This window comes from Oncorhynchus tshawytscha, linkage group LG06 (genome assembly GCF_018296145.1).
Source record: "Oncorhynchus tshawytscha isolate Ot180627B linkage group LG06, Otsh_v2.0, whole genome shotgun sequence".
NCBI classification, from domain to species: domain Eukaryota; kingdom Metazoa; phylum Chordata; class Actinopteri; order Salmoniformes; family Salmonidae; genus Oncorhynchus; species Oncorhynchus tshawytscha.
Window position 1 is genome coordinate 53,627,620 of NC_056434.1, and position 25,852 is coordinate 53,653,471.

Below are 25,852 nucleotides of genomic sequence, written 5' to 3' on the forward strand. Positions count from 1 at the left end.
CATACTTGGCAGACTCCCGGTCGCAAACCTGAACCTATAGGGGAGGGTCCGGGTGGGTATCTACCCTCGGTGGCGGCTCCGGTTCGGGACGTAGCGCCCGCTCCATGCGCGGATCCCTCGGCTTCTGTGGAACCGGACCGTGGATCGTCGCCGGAGACTCTGGACCTTGAATCGTTGCCGGAGGAACCGGACCGTGGATCATCGCCTGAGGCTATGAACTGGGAACCACCACTGGAGGCTCCGGACAGCAGATTGTCGCCGGTAGCTCCGGACTGGGAACCCCCGCTGGAGGCTCTGGACTGCAGCTCGTTGCTGAAGATTCTGGGCTGCAGATCGTCGCTGGAGGCTCTGGACTGCGGACCGTTAATGAAGACTCCGGACCGTGGACCGTCGCTGGAGACTCCGGACCGTGGACCGTCGCTGGAGACTCCGGACCGTGGACCGTCGCTGGAGACTCCGGACCGTGGACCGTCGCTGGAGACTCCGGACCGTCGCAGTCCACAGTGTCAGTTTAGACATAATTGTCAGTTTAGACATTTTTGCAAATGTATATAAAAAAAATGTATTTACATAAGTATTCAGACCCTTCTGACCATGAGAAAAAAGATTCTCTGGTTTGATGAAATCAAGACTGAACTCTTTGGCCTGAATGCCAAGCGTCACGTCTGGAGGAAAGCTGGTGCCATCCCTACAGTGAAGCATGGTGGTGACAGCCTCATGCGGTGGTGATGTTTTTCAGCGGCAGGGACTGGGAGACTAGTCAGGATTTAGGGAAAGACCAGAGCAAAGTACAGAGATCCTACAAAGCATTACATGGGCTTGCTCTTATCTATCGTTCCATTTTGGTCATACATACCTACACCTATGCTACGGTCACAAGATGCGGGCCTCCTTACTGTCCCTAGAATTTCTAAGTAAACCGCTGGAGGCAGGGCTTTCTCCTATTGAGCTCCATTTTTATGGAATGGTCTGTCTACCCATGTGAGAGACGCAGTCTCAACCTTTAAGTCTTTATTGAAGACTCATCTCTTCTGTAGGTCCTATGATTGATTGTAGTCTGGAAAGGCACTGGAATGGAAAGGCACTGGAGCAACGAACCACCCTTGCTGTCTCTGCCTGGCCGGTTCCCCTCTCTCCACTGGGATTCTCTGCCTCTAACCCTATTACAGGGCCTATCACTGGCTTACTGGTGCTCTTCCATGCCGTCCCTAGGAGGGAGGCGTCACTTGAGTGGGTTGAGTCACTGACGTGATCCTCCTGTCTGGGTTGACGCCCCCCCTTGGGTTGTGCCGTGGCGGAGATCTGTGTTGTCTCAGGATGGTAAGTAGGCGGTTGAAGATATCCCTCTAGTGGCGTGGGGGCTGTGCTTTGGCAAAGTGTGTGGTGTTATATCCTGCCTGTTTGGCCCTGGCCGGAGGCATCGTCGGATGGGGCCACAGTGTCTCCCGACCTCCCCTGTCTCAGACTCCAGTATATATGCTGCAGTAGTTTGTGTTGGGAGGCTAGGGTCAGTCTGTTATTTCTGGAGTGCTTCTCCTGTCTTATCTGGTGTCCTGTGTGAATTTAAGTATGCTCTCTCTAATTCTCTTTTTCTTTCTCTCACTCGGAGGACCTGAGCCCTAGGACATTGCCTCAGGACTATCTGGCCGTGCTGTCCTCCAGTTTCAACTGTTCTGCCTGCGGCTATGGAACCCTGACCTCTTCACCGGACATCCTACCTTCCTATCCTATTGACCTAGTTGTCCTTAAGCCATTTTGCCACAACTGTGGAAGTCTGCTTGGGGTCATTGTCCATTTGGAATACCCATTTGCAACCAACTTTAACTTCCTGACTGATGTCTTGAGATGTTGCTTCAATATATCCACATAATTTTCTTTCCTCATGATGCCATCTATTTTGTGAAGTGCACCAGTCCCTCCTGCAGCAAAGCACCCCCACAACATGATGCTGCCACCCCCGTGCTTCACGGTTGGGATGGTGTTCTTCAGCTTGCAAGCCTCCCCTTTTTCCTCCAAACGTAACGATGGTCATTATGGCCAAACAGTTCTATTTTTGTTTCATCAGACCAGAAGACATTTCTCCAAAAAGTACGATCTTTGTCTCCATGTGCAGTTGCAAACTGTAGTCTGGCTATTTTATGGCGGTTTTGGAGCAGTTGTTTCTTCCTTGCTGAGCGGCCTTTCAAGTTATGTCGATATAGTACTCGTTTTACTGTCGATATAGATACTTTTGTACCTGATTCCTCCAGCATCTTCACAAGGTCCTTTGCTGTTGTTCTTGGCTCTATTTGCACTTTTCGCACCAAAGTACGTTCATCTCTAGGAGACAGAACGCGTCTCCTTCCTGAGCTTTATGCCGGGTGCATGGTCCCTTTGTGTTTATACTTGCGTACTATTGTTTGTACAGATGAACTTTGTACCTTCAGGCATTTGGAAATTGCTCCCAAGGATGAGCCAGACTTGTGGAGGTCTACAAATGTTTTTGTGAGGTCTTGGCTGATTTCCTCATTATGTCAAGCAAAGAGGCACTGAGTTTGAAAGCAGACCTTGAAATACATCTACAGGTACACCTCCAATATACTCAAATTATGTTAATTAGCCTATAAGAAGCTTCTAAAGCCATGCCATCATTTTCTGGAATTTTCCAAGCTGTTTAAAAGGCACAGTCAACTTGGTGTATGTAAACTTCTGACCCACTGGTAATGTGATACAGTGAATTTTAAGTACAGGTCGACTAATTATGATTTTTCAATGCCGATACCGATTATTGGAGGACCAAAAAAAACAGAAACCGATTAAATCGGCCGATATTTATATATTTGTAATTACAACAATACTGAATGAACACGTTATTTTAACTTAATATAATACATAAATAAAATAAATTTAGTCTAAAATAAATAATGAAACATTCAATTTGGTTAAAATAATTTAAAAACAAAGTTTTGGAGAAGAAAGTAAAAGTGCAATATGTGCCATGTAAAAAGCTAACGTTTAAGTTCCTTGCTCAGAACATATGAAAGCTGGTGGTTCCTTTTAACATGAGTCTTCAATATTCCCAGGTAAGAAGTTTTAGGTTGTAGTTATTATAGGACTATTTCTCTCTATGCCATTTGTATTTCATATACCATTGACCATTGGATGTTCTAATAGGTACTTTATTATTGCCAGCCTAATCTCGGGAGTTGATAGATTTAAGTCATAAACAGCGCAATGCTTGAAGCTCAGCGAAGAGCTGCTGGCAAATGCAAGAAAGTGCTGTTTGGATGAATGCTTGCGAGCCTGCTGCCGCCTACCACCACTCAGTCAGACTGCTCTATCAAATCATAGACTTAATTATAATATAATAACAGAAATACGAGCCTTAGGTCATTAATATGGTCAAATCCAGAAACTATAATTTCGGTCTTTGGAAGAAATAGTCTTCACACAGTTCGCAATGAGCCAGGCGGCCCAAACTGCTGCATATTGTCACGCCCTGGTCTTAGTATTTTGTGTTTTCTTTCTTTATTTGGTCAGGCCAGGGTGTGACATGGGTTTATTTTGGGGTGTGTTTGTGTATGTTTTTTTTTGTAGGTTTTGGGATTGTGGCTTAGTGGGGATTTCTAGCAAAGTCTATGGTTGCCTGAGGCGGTTCTCAATCAGAGGCATGTGATTATCGTTGTCTCTGATTGGGAACCAGCCATATTAGGCAGCCATATTCTTTGAGTGTGTCGTGGGTGATTGTTCCTGTCTCTGTGTTAGTTGTCATCAGATAGGCTCAGTCACTTTGGTTTTTCTTTTTTCCTTGTTTTGGAAGAGAAGAGAACGAGCGCCATTCTCCTTGCAGAGATGGTGCTAAATCCATCAACACGGTCGGTCCCTGGGATTGGGCTGGCCAATACGATTCGGTTTGCTTGGAAGGAAAAGGAGTTGGAGCCTTTAGGACGGGAAACTTTTGGAAGGATAATATTGATGGGGATTCTAAAGCTGACGGTGAAGGACGTGTTTTGTTTCCAAGGCAACTCGTTGGAGGGAGCATACGACGTGGCACTATATACAGAGGAGAAACAGGATGATATCCTGAGAAGGGCAAGAGCAGTGGGAGGTGAGAGGCCGATGAGCCACTATGAAATAACAAGGCTGGCGAAGAACAACTTTAGGGTTGTAACTGTCAACATTTACAACCCATACGTTAAGGACGAAGAGGTGAGGGCCTTTCTGGGGAGATACATGGATAATGTCTCCTCAGCAAGGCACCTCAAAGACTCCCTTGGGTTTTGGAATGGGAGGAGAGGCTTCCAGGCCCTCCTCAGGGAGGACCCAAAGGGACATGGTGGCTACCTCCATCCTCCTGCTATGTTCTCCCTAGGGGCTGACAGGGGGACGTTGTTTTATGCACGTCAGCCCCCATTTTGCAGGCGCTGTATGGCCTACGTCCACATATTCGCTTCGTGCAGCACAAGAAAATGCAGATTTTGTGGATCTGAGGAACATGAGGCGAGGGATTGTGACAAGCCTAAGGCGTGCCACAGGTGTGGCTCATCAGCACACCTGTGGCGGGGGTACCCGGCTCGTCAGAGGTCATATGCGTCTGCGGCTGGGGGGGGAGCAGGAGCGGGGGATGGGGGAAGAAGAGGAGGAGATGGAAGCAGGCTTCATTACCAGAGTACAGGTCCAGAGGGGAAGGCCGCAAGGAAGGAGGAGGAGCAAGAAGCGGCGGATGGAAGAGAGAAGGAAACAGAAGGCACGGGAGTAGGAGAACCAGGAAAAGCGGCGGAAGAAGGCAACCGAGTGGAGGAGCATGAGAGAGAAGAAAGCGAGGGAGGAGTGTTGGAGAAGGAGACGGTGGAAGAGCAAGTGGACTGGGGGGAAAGTGCCCTGGTGGAAGAGATGAGGGGTATGGTGGAGGAGCTGGCGGGGGGAGGGTGGTATCTCTCCACTGCCGCCATCACCAAAGAAGAGAATGAAGAGGAGGGTGCGATTGGCCGACAGTGAGAGGGAGGGGATGGCCAAGAGAGTGATGGGGGTGGGAGAAACCTCTGGGTTGCTGCTGGTTTCCCCAGGCCCTCAACTTCTGTTGGGTGGGGACACACCTAACAAGATTCAGGACTGGGTACAGGAGGAGGTGGGAGTTTTTTGTTTGGGGACTCAGCCTCCCTGATTTTTTTCCAAACCAGCTGCAGCACTGGGGAGGGGGAGGAGTGTGGGGGTAGACCCAGGGTGCAGGGCACCCCGGAGCCAAACACTATTCCTGCATCCTGGGTTGGTGAGATGGAGGAAGAGGGGGGGATGTCGGGAGTACGGATGGTGTTCTCACCGGTAGATATGGAACAGGGGAGCATCGGGTGAGTCTCCTGTTTTTGTTTTTTTCTGTCTGGGTTTAGAATTTGAATGTATTACATGTTTTTATTTTATTATTTCATGGGGTCTAATTTTACTTTTGTTAGTTTAAATGTAAGGGGTTTAAGGGATTTTGTTAAGAGGAGGATGGTTTTTAGTTATTTGGAGGGTGTGGGGTTTGATTTTTGTTTTCTACAGGAGGTTCACCTGAGGGATGGAGGGGATGTTAGTAGGTTTAAGAGGGAGTGGGACAAGGGGGAGTCGGTTTGGGGTATTGGGGGGGTGCACTCATCGGGGGTAGGGATTTTGTGTGGGCACAGGGAGGTAAAAGTGGAGGATTCTTTTGTGGTAATGCAGGGGAGGGTTATAGGGGTGGATGTCACGATAAGGGATTGTAAATTTAGATTAGTGGTGGTGTATGGGCCACAGGTGGTGGCAGACAGGAGGGAGATGGTGGACTGTCTGACGCCCTGTGTGTCACAAATAGGAAATTAGTGATAGGGGGATTTTAATACAGATTTAGGAATAGGGGGATAGCAGTGCAGGCGCCATTACCGGGCTAATGGCTTGCCATGGTCTGGTTGATGGTGGTCTGCACACTACTCCGAAAATGGCCGGTCCTACATGGCGCAACTCCAGGGGGGTTGAGCGGAGGCTCGACTATATTTTTGTACCCAGGTCTTTGGGTAAGTTGTCTGGGCGGCTGTTGCCTGTTTTCTTTTCGGATCACGACGGGGTGCTCCTGCAGGTGGGGTCGCCAGTCTGCCTCTTTGGTAGGGGGTACTGGAAGTTAGATCGGGATGTGCTGGAGGAGCAGGCTTTTGTTGATGGGTTTTATGGTTTCTTTTGGAGGCTTGAAGGCTTCCGGTCCATGTGCGAAGGGGTGTTAGAGTGGTGGGAATTAGTTAAGGTGAGGATTAGGGCTTTTATAATAGGGTATTGCAAGAGGAAAAAAAGGGAGGAGAGGAGGGAGGTGGATCGTATCCAAAGGTTAATTGAACTCGAGTACGAGGCAGGCAACCTCGGCGGGTCGTTTGACTGGGAGAGATCCGCAACCCTAAAGGCGCAGCTCAGGGAGTTGCAGGAGCGGAAGGCTCGAGCTTTCCTGGAGCGTGCGCATAGTGGCTTCCTAGAACACAATGAGACTTGTTCTGCTATGTTCTTTAAGTCGGTTAGGGCCAGACAGAGTAGGAAGGTAATGCATGGCGTTAGGGAAGAAAATGGTAGTATAGTTAGAGAACCAGAGGATATGGTCAGGGTGACAACTGATCATTTCCAAGGTTTATTTAAGGAAAGCGAAATAGATGTAGAGCAGGGAAATGTGTTTTTAGAACACTTGTCCAGGCGGTTGCCGGAGGACATTAGAGAAGTGATGGAGGCCCAGATTTCACTAGAAGAGGTTGAGAGCGCTCTTAGGAGGATGGGAAAAGGGAAGGTGCCTGGGATGGATGGGCTGCCGGCTGAGTTTTACCTCAAGTTTTGGGGTATACTTGGACCAGTGGTCCTCGAAGTCTTGAAGGCCATCCTTGAGATGGGGGTCCCCTAGGGGATCAATGGCTGTTGGTGTGCTGTCACTTTTATATAAGAAGGGGGAAGTAACAGACCTTGGCAACTGGCGGCCGTTGACCATGCTGTGTGTAGATTACAAGCTACTTGCAAAGGTTTTAACAGACCGGTTGCGCACAGCCCTTCCCTACGTCGTCCATGAGGATCAGACGTGCGGGGTAGAGGGCCGCTCTATTAGATGGAACCTACAGTTAATCAGGGACTCCATCGCTTGGGTTGAAGATAGAGGACTGCCTTTAATGGTAGCAGCGCTAGATCAGGCGAAAGCCTTTGATCGCGTGAATAGATCCTTTTTATTCAGAGTGTTAGGTCGATTAGGATTTGGGGAGAAGTTCATAGGATGGATTCGTACATTATATGTCGGAGCGGGGTGCCGAGTTAGTGTAAATAGTCACTTGGGTGACGTTTTGACCTCTCGTCTGGGGTCAGGCAGGGTGCCCACTCTCGGCTCTCCTCTTCTTTCTGTACATGGAGCCTCTGGGGGCTGCCATTAGGGCAGACACAGGGGTGGAAGGCTTGTTGATCCCTGGAAGTGGTGGGCTGCGTGTTAAGATGACGCAGTACGCCCATGACACTTCCTTGCTGCTGTGCAAGGACTCGTGCCTGACAAGGTCCCTTGCCATCTTTGGGGATTTCACCCGAGCGTCGGGAGCGGTTCTGAACCATGCAAAGTCTTCCGTCAAGTTTTTCGGAAGATGGCGCGGTAGAACGGATGTGCCTGGGGGGTTCTCTCTCTGTGAGGGGGCCCTGAGGATTCTCGGGGGCCATTTTGAGACCTCCGGCTCAGCGACGCTAAACTGGAACATGCGTATCGCAGTGGTACAGAGGAAGCTAGCAATGTGGAAGGCTAGGTATTTGTCTTTTATGGGCAAAGTCCTGGTCCTAAAGGTGGATGTGTTGCCGTCTCTTTTGTATTTGGCGTACATCTACCCATTGCCGGCTTGTCTGAGGAGGCCTCTAGTGAGGCTTGTGCTTCAGTTCATGTGGAGTGGCAGGTGCGAGTGGGTCGCCAGGGCACGCATGATCTGTCCCATCGGGGAGGGAGGTAGGGGGGGTACCACATTTCCCCCTCAAGCTGGACACAATTTTTGTTTCTTTCTTGTTAACGGAGCTTGCTCATCCAGTGATACACCCGTCCGGTTACCTCCTGCGGGTGTTCTTCTCGTATCAGGCGAGAAGCTTAATGGTGTGGTCTAACACGCGTCCTCGGGCGGAACAGCTGCCGTGGCACTTTGGTCATGCGGCCAAGTGGCTGCGTGCGCACCCTGAGGTTGAAGTTGCCCGAGTAGGTTTAGATCACAGGCACCTGTACGAGGAGGTCAGAAAGGCAGGGAGTCCGGCGCCTGTAGTGGGCATCTCGGAAGTGGTCTGGGAGGGAGTGCAGGCGCGGGGTCTGGACAACAGGCTCAAGGACCTGAATTGGTTGAGCCTCCATAAGTGCTTGCCGGTACGTTCCATCATGTACCGGTATAGTTTGGTGCAATCCCCCACCTGTCCAAGATCCTCTTGTGGCAGGGAGGAGACTGTGCGCCATGTCTTTTGGGACTGTGCCTTTGCCGGAGTAGTATGGGCTAGGGCACGGGTGTTGTTAGGTTTGGTAAGGGGGGATTTTGTATTGACGTGGGCCAGGATAGAGAGACGTGTAGGGAGAGCGAGAGGGACGGGTAGGGACAGGTTTCTGCTCTGGCTTCTCATGAGTCTCTTTAAACGGGGGCTGTGGGAAGCCAGGCAGAACATGGTGAAGACAGGGAGAGATTGGAGGGTGGAAGGGATAGTGAGGAGGGTGGAAGGAGATTTGAGGGGGAGGATGAAGAGGGAGGAGAGGAAGTGGGGGCAGCATGCTGCTCGGGAGAGGTGGAAGGGGGGTTTAGGGCTAGGTGTCATTTAGATTTGCAAGGGGATAGATTAGGGACGGGGAGATAGGGAAAGGTAGTTTTAGGGTGACGGGGAGGGAAGATGCTCCCCTGAGGTTTTGTTTGGGGTTTTTGTTTAGTTAAATTAGTTAAATTAAAATACCATTATTTGAGTATGTATGAAAATTATGAGTTGTAAAGAATGAATGGTATTGAAGATAATAAATTATTTTTTATAAAAATAAAAAAAATAGGCTGTATAGGTTTTCATATTCCGTTTGTTGTTTTTGTATTGTTCGCTTTTTCTTTATTATTAAACATGTATGTAAATTACCACGCTGCATTTTGGTCCGAATCTCCTTCGACGGAAGAAAGGCTATTCTAAGAACTGGTTATTGTTTTTAAAACTGGGCAGCCTTATTGTTTTAAGAACTGGGCAGCTATGAAAGCAATTGCTGCATGATGTGACCTTTAGCTTAAAGAAATAGCAAGACTACAAACTCCCACTGTCTTTGAACATCAAATCAATTGCAAGAACACCAGTGCAATTCCAATGCATGTATTGTGTGTGAAAACCCCAGAAACATACATCTATTCCCTTTTATACAAGGTGCCGGAAAAGTACACACCTTTCCTCTCCTTTTCTCACCTCGACTGTGTAAATTATTTCTGCTTCAACACTGGAAAGCAAATGTCATTTTCCTGGTGTCTCTCGACAACAAAGATACGGAACCCATTACAGGCTACTCTGCTCTCCTACATCACACACATTAAATGAAGGGTCCTCCAGCGATCAAAAAAAGCCATTTTCACATTGAGCCAATATATAGATACACCATTTAGTTCCGAGCTCTCAGAGGACGGTGTGTGTGTGCTCGTGCGTGTGTGTGTGCACATGCCTGTGTGGTGTGCATATGTGGGTGAACTGCAGCATGGTGGATGGTGCCGGAGTGAAGAGCAGTGGGGCTGATACGATACCGGGAAGCAAAGTACACAGAGATGACCCACCGGGCCTGATTTTCCCCTTCCTGCCTGCCCCCTCGATACTGATGCAGACGTGCCCTCAGGCTGGATGAGAGCAGAGGAGATAGAGAGTTGGGGGAGGGGGGGAGAGAGAGAAAAGGGGTAAGGAAGAAGAGAGAGATATGGATAAGGAAGGAAGAAAAGAGATGGAGAGATGTAAAGGAGAGAGAAAGAAGGAGAAAGTTAGTGGGAAAGGGGATGGTGCATTCGTATTAATCATTTGGTCTGTTTAGGGCCATGCAGCAATCAAACGACCGGCCAGAGAGAGAGAGAGAGAGAGAGAGAGAGAGAGAGGGAGAGATAGAAGTGAGAGAGGGAGGGAAAGAAAGAAGAGAAAGGTAGTGGGTATGGTGTATTAGTATGAATCATGTGGTGTGATTAGGGCTGTGAAAACAGGGCCATGCAGCGATCAGACACTGATGTGGCTGTCCAAGCGGACAGCCACATCAGCAGTTATTAACGAGAGAGAGAGAGAGAGAGAGAGAGAGAGACTCTTACACCCTCCATGTGGAACCTCCGCAGATTGATTAAAGCTACAATGTGTAACTTTTTGAGCCACCAAACAAAATGAATATGTGTTATAGATCTATCATTCTCATTGAAAGTAAATTATGTGCACTATTTCTATGATTCCCATTTTTAAGTTTTTTTTTTTTACTTTCGGTTTTGTAGTTTGTTTTGTACACCTGCTTCTAACAGCTGAAAATACAGTATTTTTCGTTTTGGAAAAGATATTTCCAGTTAGGTGGTACAATGATTCTCTACACTATACTTGCTTGTTTTGTCAATTAAAGTTAAATTAGTCTAACTTTTAGAATTTTAGCAACCAAGAAGTGGCGGAGTGATTACTGCAGAGTGCATCTTTAATTTGAGCTCTTTTATGAGTGATACTAAACCAGGCCAGCTAGCGCAGCACACCACTGTCACCCCTTCCCTCATCAGCTACAACAGGAAGGGATCGGTGGAGGGTTGGCCCAGTAACTGAGAATTTCCTAGTTTGAAACCTTCAAACCCACAAAGTTAAAAATAGGTCGATGTGCCCTTGAGCAAGGCACTTAACCCTAATTGCTCCAGGACAAAAATAAAGCATCCACCAAATTCTTATTATTATTGCCATGGGAATTTCACACGTTAATATCTCCTACCCATAACTGGATTGGTCTAGATTGGATAGGGAACACACATCGGCACAGTGCCTTTTCCCAGTCTGTCCCTTTCTGGCTGATTGGGTGTTTCACAAGTATAATGGTATCACTGATGGCAAAAATCCAGTTCATCCCTGTAGTGCAGGCAAAATCAAAGCAGGCTTGTTAGGTGGAGATGAGATGTTTTCTCACATCTCTCTCTCCTGCTATCTTACAGGGTCCACTGCTATATTAGGTAGGCCGTTATTGTAAATAAGAATATGTTCTTAACTGACTTGCCTAGTTAAATGAAAGTTAAATAAATACAATTAGAAGGTCCGTTGAGAAAACTGAATGCATTTTTGCTACTCTCTGACGCATATGACTGTGTAAATTGTAGGGTTTGTGAACTGTGTTGACATTAGCATTTTTATATCCTGTGGACATAACTTCTGTATCTGGGCAGCAAAACTATTTTCCAACAACACTCATGTGAAGAAAGTTAAGAGAAGAAAAGCTTTAGGCGGTGGTAAGAGTGTGTGTGTTCAGTCATCCGTGTTGGCAGCTGTTCTACCATCACCACACTACTATTTTTTTTTTCTTTCTTTAACAAGGCAAATGCTCTCCTACCCAGCCGCAACACACACAAGGAACAAAATACTCTGTTTACACTTTGCAGTGTGTGTGTATGTCTCACCCCTCAAAAAGCACTCAAAACCTCCCAGATATTTGGGAAAGAAAGAAGGAGAAAGTAAGAGGGAAAGTGAGATAACAAATGTGGGTATGTACATGATCCTAGCCAAACACATTAATCATCATAGGGGATGTGATCTGCGTCACTCACAGCTATTCAGAGCCAGTGAACTGTTCTTACCTTGTTTTGTTCTCACCCTACAATGTGGATGGAGCGCTACACTCATAGAAATAAAGGTAATAGAATATATTTTATTTCTGTCGCTACACTGACCCCATGATAGGCACGCACTGAATAAATGAACATTATAGCTACACAACTGACTTAGCCTGAGTTTAGTTTGCCATGTACTGTTGTATATACTGCTGGTGTACGTTTCTTGTGTTGTCCATTAATCATGATGTGAGAGGTTTCCAATCCTCAGTCAGCTGGCTCTGAAAGACTATCTATAACCTAGTCTATTGTCTTTCTAACCTCATTTGGCCTCACCCTGCGGTCTGGAGAGTATTGCTAGCTGGACTGGCCTCAGAGAGACAGAAAACCTGAATAAGTGAATCGGATTTACAAGAGGCTGAGCAGTCCAGCACTGTCACACACACCTGACCAGAGAGCTGTGTTACTGTAATGAATCCACCGGAGTCAATCTCTTCACACACAAGTGCTGGTCTAATTGAAACCTGATTTGCTGTGTGTGTTTGTGTGTGTGTGTGTGTGTGTGTGTGTGTGTGTGTGTGTGTGTGTGTGTGTGTGTGTGTGTGTGTGTGTGTGTGTGTGTGTGTGTGTGTGTGTGTGTGTGAAAAAGGTTGACCGATTATGATTTTTCAAAGCCGATACCGATTATTGGAGGTCCAAAAAATGCCCAAACCGAAAAATTGGCTTATATTTTATATATATATAAAATTGTAAAAATGACAATTACAACAATACTGGATGAACACTTTTTTTAAACTTAATATAATACATAAATAAAATCAATTTAGTCTCAAATAATGAAACATGTTCAATCTGATTTAAATATTGCAAAAACAGTGTTGAAGAAGAAAGTAAAGGTGCAATATGTGCCATGTAAAAAAGCTAACGTTTAAGTTCCTTGCTCAGAACATGAGAACATATGAAAGCTGGTGGTTCCTTTTAACATGAGTCTTCAATATTCCCAGGTAAGAAGTTTTAGGTTGTAGTTATTATAGGACTATTTCTCTCTTTACCATTTGTATTCCATAGACCGACAATTGGATGTTCTTATAGGCACTATAGTATTGCCAGCCTAATCTCGGGAGTTAATAGGCTTGAAGTCATAAACAGCGCTGTGCTTGCAACATTGCGAAGAGCTGCTGGCAAACGCAGGAAAGTGCTGTTTGAATGAATGCTTAAAAGCCTGATGCTGCCTACCACCGCTCAGTCAGACTGCTCTATCAAATATCAAATCATAGACTTAATTATAATGTCATAAACACACAGAAATACGAGCATTAAATCATCAATATGGTCAAATCCAGAAACTATCATTTCGAAAACAAAATGTTTATTCTTTCATTGAAATACAGAACCGTGCCCTATTTTATCGAACAGGTGGCATCCATAAGTCTAAATATAATATTGCACAACCGTCAATGTTATGTCATAATTATGTAAAATTCTATCAAATTAACTACGGTCTTTGTTAGGAAGAAATGGTCTTCACACATTTCGCAATGAGCCAGGCGGCCCAAACTACTGCATATACCCCGACTCTGCTTGCACCGAACGCAAGAGAAGTGACACAATTTCCCTAGTTAATATTGCCTGCTAACATGAATTTCTTTTAACTAAATATGCAGGTTTAAATATAATAAAAGTCATTGGTGTTCATGGTTAGGTACATGCGTGCAATGATTGTGCTTTTTTCGCGAATGCGCTTTTGTTAAATCGTCAGCCGTTTGGCAAAGTAGGCTGTGATTCGATGATAAATTAACAGACACTGCATTTGTTATATGCAACGCAGGACAAGACAGTTTGACTAGGCCATTCCAATACATTTCAATGTTTTCCCTTAACCCACTCGAGTGTTGCTTTAGCAGTATGCTTAGGGTCATTGTCCTGCTGGAAGGTGAACCTCTGTACCAGTCTCAAATCTCTGGAAGACAAACGGTTTTCCCTCAAGAATTTCCCTGTATTTATCGTTTCCATCATTCCTTCAATTCTGACCAGTTTACCAGTCCCTGCCAAAGAAAAACATCCCCACAGCATGATGCTGCCACCACCATGCTTCACTGTGGGGATGTTGTTCTTGGGGTGATGAGAGGTGTTGAGTTTGCACCAGACATAGCGTTTGCCTTGATGGCCAAAAATCTCAGTTTTAGTCTCATCTGACCAGAGTACCTTCCACCATATGTTTGTACGAGTCTCCCACACACCTTTTGGCAAACACCAAATGTGTTTGCTTATTTTTTATATAAGAGTCCCACTAGCGGGACAACTTCTGGTGAAACTGGAGGGCGGGCAATTCAAATAAATAATCATAAATATGGATTTTAAACATTTAGGTACATATAAGTATCTTATATTGGCTGAAAGCTAAATGCTTGATAATCTAAGTGCACTGACCGATTTACAGTAGCTATTACAGCGAAAACATGCCATGCGATTGTTTGAGGACGGCTCACCACATCAAAATATTTTTCCACCGGCACAGGTTTTATACATTCACAAATAACAATTAAATATTCACTTACTTTTTGAAAATCGTCCTCTAATTTGTCATCCAAAGGGTCCCAGCTATAACATGTAGTGTCGTTTTGTTAGATAAAATCCTTCTTTATATCCCCAAAAGTCGGCATCGATTTGAGGAGTCCACACGTGCAGAGAAAGAATCAGATAATCTACCCCTAGTCAAAATATGTTTCCATTTACTCCTCAGACACCCTAAAATGTAATCAAACTATAATATTTCTTACGGAAAGAGGTATGTTCAATAGGAAACGTACGTAATGTCTTCACGGCTTCACGGCGCAAACATGAATTTACAAGACTGTGTCCCACTACTAAAACTGATACTTCTTATTTTTTGAAGTTACAGGCATGAAACCTTGAAAATAGACTGCTGACACCCCGTGAAAGCCATAGGAATTGCATCCAGGGAGCTAATTTTCAATATGACATTACTCTTGCATTTCTAAGAGGATGGTCTCTCAAAAAAAAACAATCACGGTAGATTTGTCTTTGGATTTTCTCCTACCATATCTACTGTGTTATATTCTCCTACATTATTTTAACATTTCTACAAACTGCAAAGTGTTTTCTTTCCAATGGTACCAATTATATGCATATCCTGGCTTCAGAGCCTGAGCTACAGGCAATTAACTCTGGGCACGTCATTCAGACAGGAAGTGAAGAAAAAAGGGGCCTGTCTCTTAAGCAATGGCTTTTTTCTGACCACTCTTCCGTAAAGCCCAGCTCTGAGGAGTGTACGGCTTAAAGTGGTCCTATGGACAGATACTATAATCTCTGCTGTGGAGCTTTGCAGCTCCTTCAGGGTTATCTTTGGTCTCTTTGTTGCCTCTCTGATTAATGCCTTCCTTGCTTGTCCCGTGAGTTTTGGTGGGTGTCCCTCTCTTGGCAGGTTTGTTGTGGTGCCATATTCTTTCCATTTTTTAATCATCGATTTAATGGTGCTCTGTGGGATGTTCAAAGTTTCGTTTTTTAGTTTAGTTTAGTTTTTTATAACCCAAACCTGATCTGTACTTCTCCACAACTTTGTCCCTGACCTGTTTGGTGATCCTTGGTCTTCATAGTGCAGCTTACTTGGTGGCACCCCTTGCTTAGTGGTTACAGACTCTGGAGCCTTTCAGAACAGGTGTATATATACACTGAGATCATGTGACACTTAGATTGCACACAGGTGGACTTTATTTAACTAATTATGTGACTTCTGAAGGTAATTGGTTTCACCAGATCTTATTTAGGGGCTTCATAGCAAAGGGGGTGAATACATATGCACGCACCACTTTTCTTTTTTAAACAAGTTATTTTTTTCATTTCACTTCACAATTTGGACTATTTTATGCATGTCCATTACATGAAATCCAAATACAAAAATCCATTTAAATTACAGGTTGAAATGCAACAAAATAGGAAAAACGCCAAGGGGGATGAATACTGTGGCAAGGCACTGTACATATAGCTAAGTATAAAGTGGGTAAGCGACAGGATAGATAATAAAAAGTAGAGGCAGCATATGTGATGAGTCAAATTAGTTAGTCCAAGTTAACTATTTAACTATCTACATTGCACTAACTATTTAGCATTCTTACGGCTTGGGGCTCGAAGATGTTCAGGGTCTCTGCTTGCTGTGCTGTAGCAGAGAGAACAGTCTTTGACTTGGGTGGCTGGAGTCTATATAGAGGTTTCAAACCTCTCTGCTATCATACTGTACTCCAGTTTACATCTAATATCAAAGGGCTCCCTCCAATGTGTACTAGTCTTTGATTAATGTTAATTGTCAGTAAACTCCTGCCCTTAAGCCAAGGTGCCTCCAACTGAGACAGCTCCAGACGTTCCCATCTGTTACCACGTGCGTCGTGGGCGACAGGCCCACATTATGACCGAACCCCCTGGGCCGCGCGCGTTACGCTGTCACTTCGCGTGGGAAAGATGCCGCCTTGAAGACTGATGTACTGATTGACTGGCAAACATCGGCTTTCACTCTCAACTCTCCAATATCGGCCGGCTGCCTGCTCTCTCAAAGGCAAGCTAATTGGTAAATATGTCAACGGTGTCAACGGTGTTCCTCATACCAGAGATTAAATGTGTCTTGCAAGATAAATGGTAGCATCATAAATGTTTTGGTCATACAAAATGAATGTATCCTATCATTAGTTTATTCTACAGTGTTAAAGTAGGATATATTATGTTCAATATAACTTATGCACTCCACTGACAATAAGCTTTATATATTGAAAAATGAGGCTAGGTATAGGCTAAAGCAAAATCGATTGTTGAAAGTTCAACAGGCATTTTTATAATTCCGTTTTTGACTCCACGTCAACACCTAACGTTAATGATGTCCACTCATCCGAGTTAATACTGATACAGTCTTGAACAATGCAAGCTGCTTGACGCTGGAGAAATTGGATACATTTGAGTCCAACGTTCCAATATGTAGCAAAGATTTCCTTTGCGCAATACTGACATTTAATTCAGCAGATAGTCTTTTGCTTGTTAAAATTATTGAACAAATGTTGTGGTGGTGTAATAAAGTGTGCATACGACGGTCAGAAAAAAACACCTATACTTGAGCAAACTAGAACAATAGCCGACAGCTGCATTAGTCCATTAGGCTAATCCAAACCATTTCCAAATCAAAACATTGCGCACAACATACACAGTTAATAAGACATGAATAGCATAGTACAATTTGTATCAATATTGCAACGTTATACCACAGAACCGCTTAGCAAGATTAAAAGATATGGGATAACATTGTTTACATAACAGTTTTCTCCATCACTTCATGTTGCTCTCTATAATTACTTTTCAAGGAACACATTTGGATTCGGTTCAAATTCCACAGGTCGCAATAGTTTTGTTGTTCTATTGAGATCAACTAAAGAGAGACATTGGCTGTTCTTACCTCAAAACTGCAGCTTAGTCCAACACCTCTGCGCGAGCTTTCTAGTGTTCTCTCCACAAAATATGTCAGATAATAGAATTATGCACTAAAATCAGAGCAGAAAAAAACCGAAATAAATATTCTATGAAAATAGCCAAGTAGGATATGTGTCCAAGAAAAATAACAACAAGCCTTAGACTTCAGTCTTCAACAAATAAATTCCAGAGCCGAAGATAACTATAGCCCCAATTTGGTCATGCTGTCTTCCAGACGAGAGAGAGATTGGAATGCAAACAGTTTTCTTCCTAACTCACTGAACGAACCACACGCTGAAAAGCTCTGGAGTCATCCACACGTTATTCAGCCCTCGGGGGCGGGCACTCAGCCTGCAAGACACGCCCCTTTAACTCCTTTATTTCAGTTTGAATTAGATTGTATCTTCTAAACACAAGGTAATGATAACTTTACTCACAGGTGAAATACTATGATAAATTAAATGCAATTTGGGTCACTGATTATTTAGAGAGGTGCGGCTGGGGTGATGGAAGTGTTTTCTTTTCAGGCATGTCCCTGATGTCACAAATCTACTACAGATGGGAGAGCAAGGTAAGCAGGTATCCAGGCTGATCTTTTTCCTTATCTCAGAAGATCGTGACACTGACATTCCCTGTGGTATAGGTGATACCCCCAACTGCATTCCCTTGTGTTTTACTCTGTGTTTCCTTATCCCTTTCCCCTCTACTTGCCTAACCCCAAACAAGAACATTTCAATACAGAGAGAAAGTGTCAGGATCTTGAGTAGAAGAAACTACTTGGTAAATGACCATCAAAATGGAAGTGTGTGTGTTGTGTGTGCATGTGGGTATGTGTGTGTGATAGCAGCTACATGATAGCAGCTGTCTGGTGTTTTAGGCACAGGGCTCAGAGAGGACAAAGGTCCACGTTTGTCACACACAATAAGGTCAAAATACTGTTTTTGGGGAAGTCCAGCAGATCAGTTAGTTCTGTTGGGTTTTCCTCCACTATCCAGTCATCAGAACCTGGGGTGAGTTGACTGTTTCAGTCATTATTGATTGATCACATTTAACCCTGAGAGGAAACAAAGAAGTGAGTAGGCTTGGCCCAAATGGGCTCTGGTCAAAAGTAGTACGCAACATAGGGAATAGGGTGGTATCAGGGATGCAGACTCCATGGTCCTTGAGTAGTGTTGCTCTGTGCAATAGAGGTGTAAACTCTGTATTTACTCTTTCACAGTGAGGGACCACACTCTCAGTAACAGGCTGGGTCACTCTTTAACTTCACTGTGTTTGAAGTGAATGGCAAAAGGGCATAGATAGGCTATTGTGGGCATTGGTTATGCAGAATGGCATATATATTGTGGTACATTAACTAGCACAGAGGAGAAACTGAAGATCCTGACTAAATACTAGCCATTTTGAGTCCATTTGAATGTCGCGACACAGACATAGGGCGAAGATATGATCAGCCTTATGAGACATTATAAAGGCTCATACATTCTTATAACAAGTTATAAAGCGTAAAACCTGAACTAAAGTGCAAGTTTAAACATGATAAAGTAGATGTGAACAGGCAATGACTACTGGAATACCAACTGAACACTGTCACTTTCAGAATATAAAATCATAGCATTGGTGTCCACACTAACAATGGATACAGTGTCTGGTATTAAAACTTATTTGGGCTGCAATCCCGTTAACGGGATCGATATGACAACAGCCAGTGAAAGTGCAGGGCGCCAAATTCCTCAAACATACATGTATTTTATACCGTTTTAAAGGTAATCTTGTTGTTAACCCCTCCACAGTGTCCGATTTCAAATAGGCTTTACAGCGAAAGCACCACAAACGATTATGTTAGGTCACCACCAAGCCATTTTTCCACCAAAGAGAGGAGTCACAAAAAGCACAAATAGAGATAAAATGAATCACTAACCTTTGATGATCTTCATCAGATGACACTCATAGGACTTCATGTTACAGAATACATGTATGTTTTGTTTGATAAAGTTCATATTTATATAAAAAAATCTGAGTTTACATTGGCGCGTTATGTTCACTAGTTCCAAAAACATCCAGTGATATTGCAGAGAGCCACATCATTTTACAGAAATACTCATGAATGTCGATGAAAATTCAAGTGTTACATGTAACGAGATTCGTCTTCCTCTGACTAGGAGTATGAAGGATCGGACCAATATGCAGCGTGGTACATGTCCATGTTGAGATTTATTAACACAAAAACCAAAATAACAAGGAGAACGAACGAAAACGAAACAGTTCTGTCTGGTGAAGATACAGAGACAGAAAACAATCACCCACAACTAAAATGGGGAAAACAGGCTACCTAAGTATGATCCCCCCCCCCCCAAAGGTACGGACTCCGGCCGCAAAACCTGAACCTATAGGGGAGGGTCTGGGCGGGCGTCTGCCCGCGGTGGCGGCCCTGGCGCGGGACGTGGACCCCACTCCAACCAACCCCACTCCACCATAGTCTTTGCCCGCATCAGTGGCGCCTTTAGAGCGGCGACCCTCGCCGCCGACCTCAGACTAGATGGGAGACTCCGGCAGCGCAGGACAGACGGGCGGCTCTGGCAGCTCAGGACAGACGGGCGGCTCTGGCAGCTCAGGACGGACGGGCGGCTCTGGCAGCTCAGGACGGACGGGCGGACCTGGAGGGAGGAGACCTACAGGAGGCCTGGTGCTTGGAGGAGGCACCGGATGGACCGGGCTGTGGGGGAGCACTGGAGCCCTGGTGCGCAGCCTTGGCACCACTCCTCCCGGCTGGATCACCATTTTAGCTGTGGGTGAGCACTGGAGATCTGGTGCATACCACTCGCACCTCTCCCTTAGGCTCAATATCCACATTCGCCCGGCATGGGCGGAGTGCAGGCATAGAACGCACTGCACCCTCCCAGCGCCTCGGAGACACAGCACGCAGAGCCTGCGCAGGATACCCAAGGCCGAAACTGCGTACTGGAGACCAAACACGCTGGGCTGGCACAACACGCCCTGGCTGGATGCCCACTCTCGCATGGCACTTGCGGGGGGCTGGCCTATAGCCCACCGGGCTATGAGCGCGTACTGGCGACACTGTGCGCTTGACCGCATAACACGGTGCCTGACCAGTACTGCGCTTCTTCCAGTAAGCACGAGGAGTGGGCTCAGGTCTCCAACCTGACTCTGTCACCCTCCCCGTGTGCCCCTCCCCCAAAAACCTCTCGTGCTGCCGCGCTACCTCCTCATATCGCCGCCGCTCAGCTTTCGCTGCTTCCAGCTCTGCCTTGGGGCGGCGATATTCCCCAGGCTGTGCCCAGGGTCCCTTTCCGCCCAAAATCTCCTCCCATGTCCAGGAGTCCAGCACCCTCTGCTCCTGGTTACCACGCTGCTTGGTCCGGTTGTGGTGGGTGATTCTGGAACGAGATTCGTCTTCCTCTGACGAGGAGTATGAAGGATCGGACCAATATGCAGCGTGGTACGAGTCCATGTTGAGATTTATTAACACAAAAACCAAAATAACAAGGAGAACGAACGAAAACGAAACAGTTCTGTCTGGTGAAGACACAGAGACAGAAAACAATCACCCACAACTAAAATGGGGATAACAGGCTACCTAAGTATGATTCAATCAGAGACAACGAACGACACCTGCATCTGATTGAGAACCATACCAGGCCAAACACATAAATACTACATAGAAAAAAGAACATAGACTACCCACCCCAACTCACGCCCTGACCAAACTAACACAAAGACATAATAAAGGAACTAAGGTCAGAACGTGACATTAGCCATGGAAATATAGATATACCTCTCCTTACTTTACGGAAAAAGCAAACCATGCAATAATCTGAAACGCGCTCAGAAAACAAATAACATTTTCCACCATGATCGAGTCAACAGAAATCAGAAATGACATTATAAATATTCCCTTACATTTGATGATCTTCATCAGAATGCACTCCCAGAAATCGCAGTTCCTCAATAAATGCTTCACTTGTTAGATAATGTCCATTATTTATGTCCAAGTAGCTACTTTTGTTAGGGCGTTAGGTACACATATCCAAACGCTCGTGTAGGTCAGGCATAACGTCGGATAAAAACTTCAAAAAGTTATATTACAGGTCATAGAAACATTTCAAACAAAGTATAGAATCAATCTTTAGGATGTTTTTGGCATAAATCTTCACTAATGTTCCAACAGGAGAATTGCTTTGTTTGTAGAGAAGCCATGGAACACAGGTCGCTAATCATGTGAAATGCGCATGACCAGGACCTGGCTCTCTACCAGTAACCTGACTCATTCAGCTCTTATTCAGCCCCACATCACAGTAGAAGCCTCATTCAAGTTTCTAAAGACGGTTGACATCTAGTGGAAGCCCTAGGAAGTGCAACTTCATCCATATCCTACTGTTAATTCAATAGGGGATGGGTTGAAAATCGACCAACCTCAGATTTCTCACGTCCTGTTTGGATTTCTTCTCAGGTTTTTGCCTGCCATATGAGTTCTGTTATACTCACAGACATCATCCAAACAGTTTTAGAAACCTCAGAGTGTTTTCTATCCAATACTAATAATATTATGCATATATTAGCAACTGGGACTGAGTAGCAGACCGTTTAGTCTGGGCACCTTTCATCCAAGCTACTCAATACTGCCCCTGCAGCCATATGAAGTTTTTAACTAACTGACTGGCTGATTCTCAGGTTGTGTCCCAAATGGCACCCTATTCCCTATACAGTGCCTTTAGAAAGTAGTCATACCCTTTGACTTATTCAACAGGTCAGGCTGTTACATGTTGTGTTACAGCCTGAATTCAAAATGTATTACATTCTTCTTTTTTTCTAACCCATCTAATAACAATACCCCATAGTGACAAAGTAAAAACATGTTGTTGTTTTAGCAAATGTATCGAAAATGAAATACAGAAATATCTCATTTATCATACGTATTCACACCCCTGAGTCAATACTTTGTAGAAGGACGTTTGACAGTGATTACTGCTTTGAGTCTTTATGGGTAAGTCCACACCTGGATTGTGCAACATTTGTTCATTATTTTTTTCAAAATTCTTCAAGCTCTGTCAAACTGTAACTCGGCCACGCAGGAACATTCCCTGTTGTGTTTTAGGTTATTGTCCTGCTGAAATGGCTAGTACACCATCCACCGCTTCTGAGTATATTACTCGCTAATGTTCAGTCTCTGGACAATAAAGTAGACAAGCTCAAGGTGAGGATCTCCTTCCAGAGAGACATCAGGGACTGTAACATACTCTGTTTCACGGAATCATGGCTCTCTCAGGATATACTGTCCCCGTCCATACAGCCAGCTGGGTTCTCAGTTCATTGTGCAGACAGGAATAAAGAAAGAAGAAGAAAGGCGACATTGTATGTTTCATGATTATCTACTCATTGTTTGATTGTGATAACATACAGAAACTCAAGTCCTTTTGTTCACCCGACTTAGAATACCTCACAATCAAAATGACAACCATATTACCTTCCAAGATAACTCTCTTTGGTTATAGTCACAACCGTGTATATTCCCCCTCAAGCCGATACCACGACGACCCTGAAGGAACTATAATGGACTTTATGCAAACTGGAAACCACATATCCTGAGTCCGCATTTATTGTAGCAGGACATTTTAACAAAACAAATTTGAGGAAAAGGCTAATGAAAGTTTATCAACACATTGACTGTAGTACTTGCTTAGGAAAAACAATAGACCACTGCTACTTGCCTTTTTGAGATGCCTACAAGGCCCTCCCCCGACCTCCCTTCGACAAATCAGATCACAACTCCATTTTGTTCCTCCCTTCCTATAGGCAACAGGAAGTACCCATGCTAAGGTTTATTTATCGCTGCTCTGATCAATTGGAATCCATGCTTCAAGATTGTTTTAATAACGTGGACTGGGATATGTTCCAGGTAGCCTCTGAGAATAACATTGACGTATACACGGACACAGTGACTGAGTTCATCAGGAAGTGTGTAGGGGATGTTGTTCGCACAGTGACTAAAAAAACCTACCCAAACCAGAAACCGTGGATAGATGGCAGTATTTGCGTAAATCTGAAAGTGTGAACCACCTCATTTAACCGTGGCGATGTGAATGGGAATATGGTAGAATACAAAACAGTGTACTTATTCACTCCTTAAGAAAGTCCAACAGGCAAAACATCAGTACAGAGCCAAGTGGAGTTGCAATTCAACGGCTCAGACACGAGACGTATGTGGCCAGGTCTACAGACAATCACGGACTACAAAGGGAAAACCAGCCAAGTCGAGGACACCGACGCCTTGCTCTCAGACAAGCTAAACACCTTCTTCCCCCGCTTTGAGGACAACACAGTGCCACCAACGCGGCCCGCTCCCAAGGACTGTGGGCTCTTGTTCTCCGTGGCTGACGTGAGTAAGACATTTAAGCGTGTTAACCCTCGCAAGGCTGCCGGCACAGATGGCATCCCTAGCCGCGTCCTCAGAGAATGCACAGACCAACTGGCTGGAGTGTTTACGGACATATTCAATCTCTCTCTATCCTAGTCTGCTGTCCCCACTTGCTTCAAGATGTCCACCATTGTTCCTGATCCCAAGAAAGCTAAGGTACAGTGCCTTGCGAAAGTATTCGGCCCCCTTGAACTTTGCGACCTTTTGCCACATTTCAGGCTTCAAACATAAAGATATAAAACTGTATTTTTTTGTGAAGAATCACCAACAAGTGGGACACAATTATGAAGTGGAACGACATTTATTGGATATTTCAAACTTTTTTAACAAATCAAAAACTGAAAAATTGGGCGTGCAAAATTATTCAGCCCCTTTACTTTCAGTGCAGCAAACTCTCTCCAGAAGTTCAGTGAGGATCTCTGAATGATTCAATGTTGACCTAAATGACTAATGAGGATAAATACAATCCACCTGTGTGTAATCAAGTCTCCGTATAAATGCACCTGCACTGTGATAGTCTCAGAGGTCCGTTAAAAGCGCAGAGAGCATCATGAAGAACAAGGAACACACCAGGCAGGTCCGAGATACTGTTGTGAAGAAGTTTAAAGCCGGATTTGGATACAAAAAGAATTCCCAAGCTTTAAACATCCCAAGGAGCACTGTGCAAGCGATAATATTGAAATGGAAGGAGTATCAGACCACTGCAAATCTACCAAGACCTGGCCGTCCCTCTAAATTTTCAGCTCATACAAGGAGAAGACTGATCAGAGATGCAGCCAAGAGGCCCATGATCACTCTGGATGAACTGCAGAGATCTACAGCTGAGGTGGGAGACTCTGTCCATAGGACAACAATCAGTCGTATATTGCACAAATCTGGCCTTTATGGAAGAGTGGCAAGAAGAAAGCCATTTCTTAAAGATATCCATAAAAAGTGTTGTTTAAAGTTTGCCACAAGCCACCTGGGAGACACACCAAACATGTGGAAGAAGGTGCTCTGGTCAGATGAAACCAAAATTGAACTTTTTGGCAACAATGCAAAACGTTATGTTTGGCGTAAAAGCAACACAGCTCATCACCCTGAACACAACATCCCCACTGTCAAACATGGTGGCAGCATCATGGTTTGGGCCTGCTTTTCTTCAGCAGGGACAGGGAAGATGGTTAAAATTGATGGGAAGATGGATGGAGCCAAATACAGGACCATTCTGGAAGAAAACCTGATGGAGTCTGCAAAAGACCTGAGACTGGGACGGAGATTTGTCTTCCAACAAGACAATGATCCAAAACATAAAGCAAAATCTACAATGGAATGGTTCAAAAATAAACATATCCAGGTGTTAGAATGGCCAAGTCAAAGTCCAGACCTGATTCCAATCGAGAATCTGTGGAAAGAACTGAAAACTGCTGTTCACAAATGCTCTCCATCCAACCTCACTGAGCTCGAGTTGTTTTGCAAGGAGGAATGGGAAAACATTTCAGTCTCTCGATGTGCAAAACTGATAGAGACATACCCCAAGCGACTTACAGCTGTAATCTTAGCAAAAGGTGGCGCTACAAAGTATTAACTTAAGGGGGCTGAATAATTTTGCACGCCCAATTTTTCAGTTTTTGATTTGTTAAAAAAGTTTGAAATATCCAATAAATGTCGTTCCACTTCATGATTGTGTCCCACTTGTTGTTGATTCTTCACAAAAAAATACAGTTTTATATCTTTATGTTTGAAGCCTGAAATGTGGCAAAAGGTCGCAAAGTTCAAGGGGGCCGAATACTTTCGCAAGGCACTGTAACTGAACTAAATGACTATACCTTACCTTACCTGACAGCCGAGACCCACTTCAATTTGATTACTGCACCAATAGATCCACAAACGATGCAATAGCCATCGCACTGCACACTGGCCTATCCCAGATGGACAAGAGGAATACCTACATCAGAATGCTGTTCATTCACTATAGCTCAGCCTTCAACACCATAGTACCCTCCAAGCTCATCATTAAGCTCAGGGCTGAACCCTCCTCTTTGCAACTGGGTCCTGGACTTCCTGACGGGCCATCCCCAGGTGGTGAAGGTAGGAAACAACACCTTCACTTCGCTAATCCTCAAAACAGCAGGCCCTCAAGGGTGCGTGCTCAGCCCCCTCCTGTACTCCCTGTTCACTCATGACTGCGTGGCCACGCACGCCTCCAACTCAACCATCAAGTTTGCAGACGACA

At 44.9% G+C, this 25,852-nt stretch overlaps 1 protein-coding gene across 2 annotated transcripts in view; it reads right to left on the bottom strand.

The window, feature by feature from the left end:
* The window catches only part of LOC112232483 (tetraspanin-18), a 112,392-nt gene extending 94,900 nt beyond the window's left edge, over nucleotides 1-17,492 (bottom strand). The window contains exon 1 of one of the 2 annotated variants that reach the window (XM_024399515.2): nucleotides 17,191-17,492. The gene's annotated coding sequence lies outside the window, so the exon portion shown is untranslated. The remainder of the gene's footprint in view (nucleotides 1-17,190) is intronic. The other variant, XM_024399516.2, reaches the window with a different exon arrangement.
* Nucleotides 17,493-25,852: the final 8,360 nt, after the last annotated feature.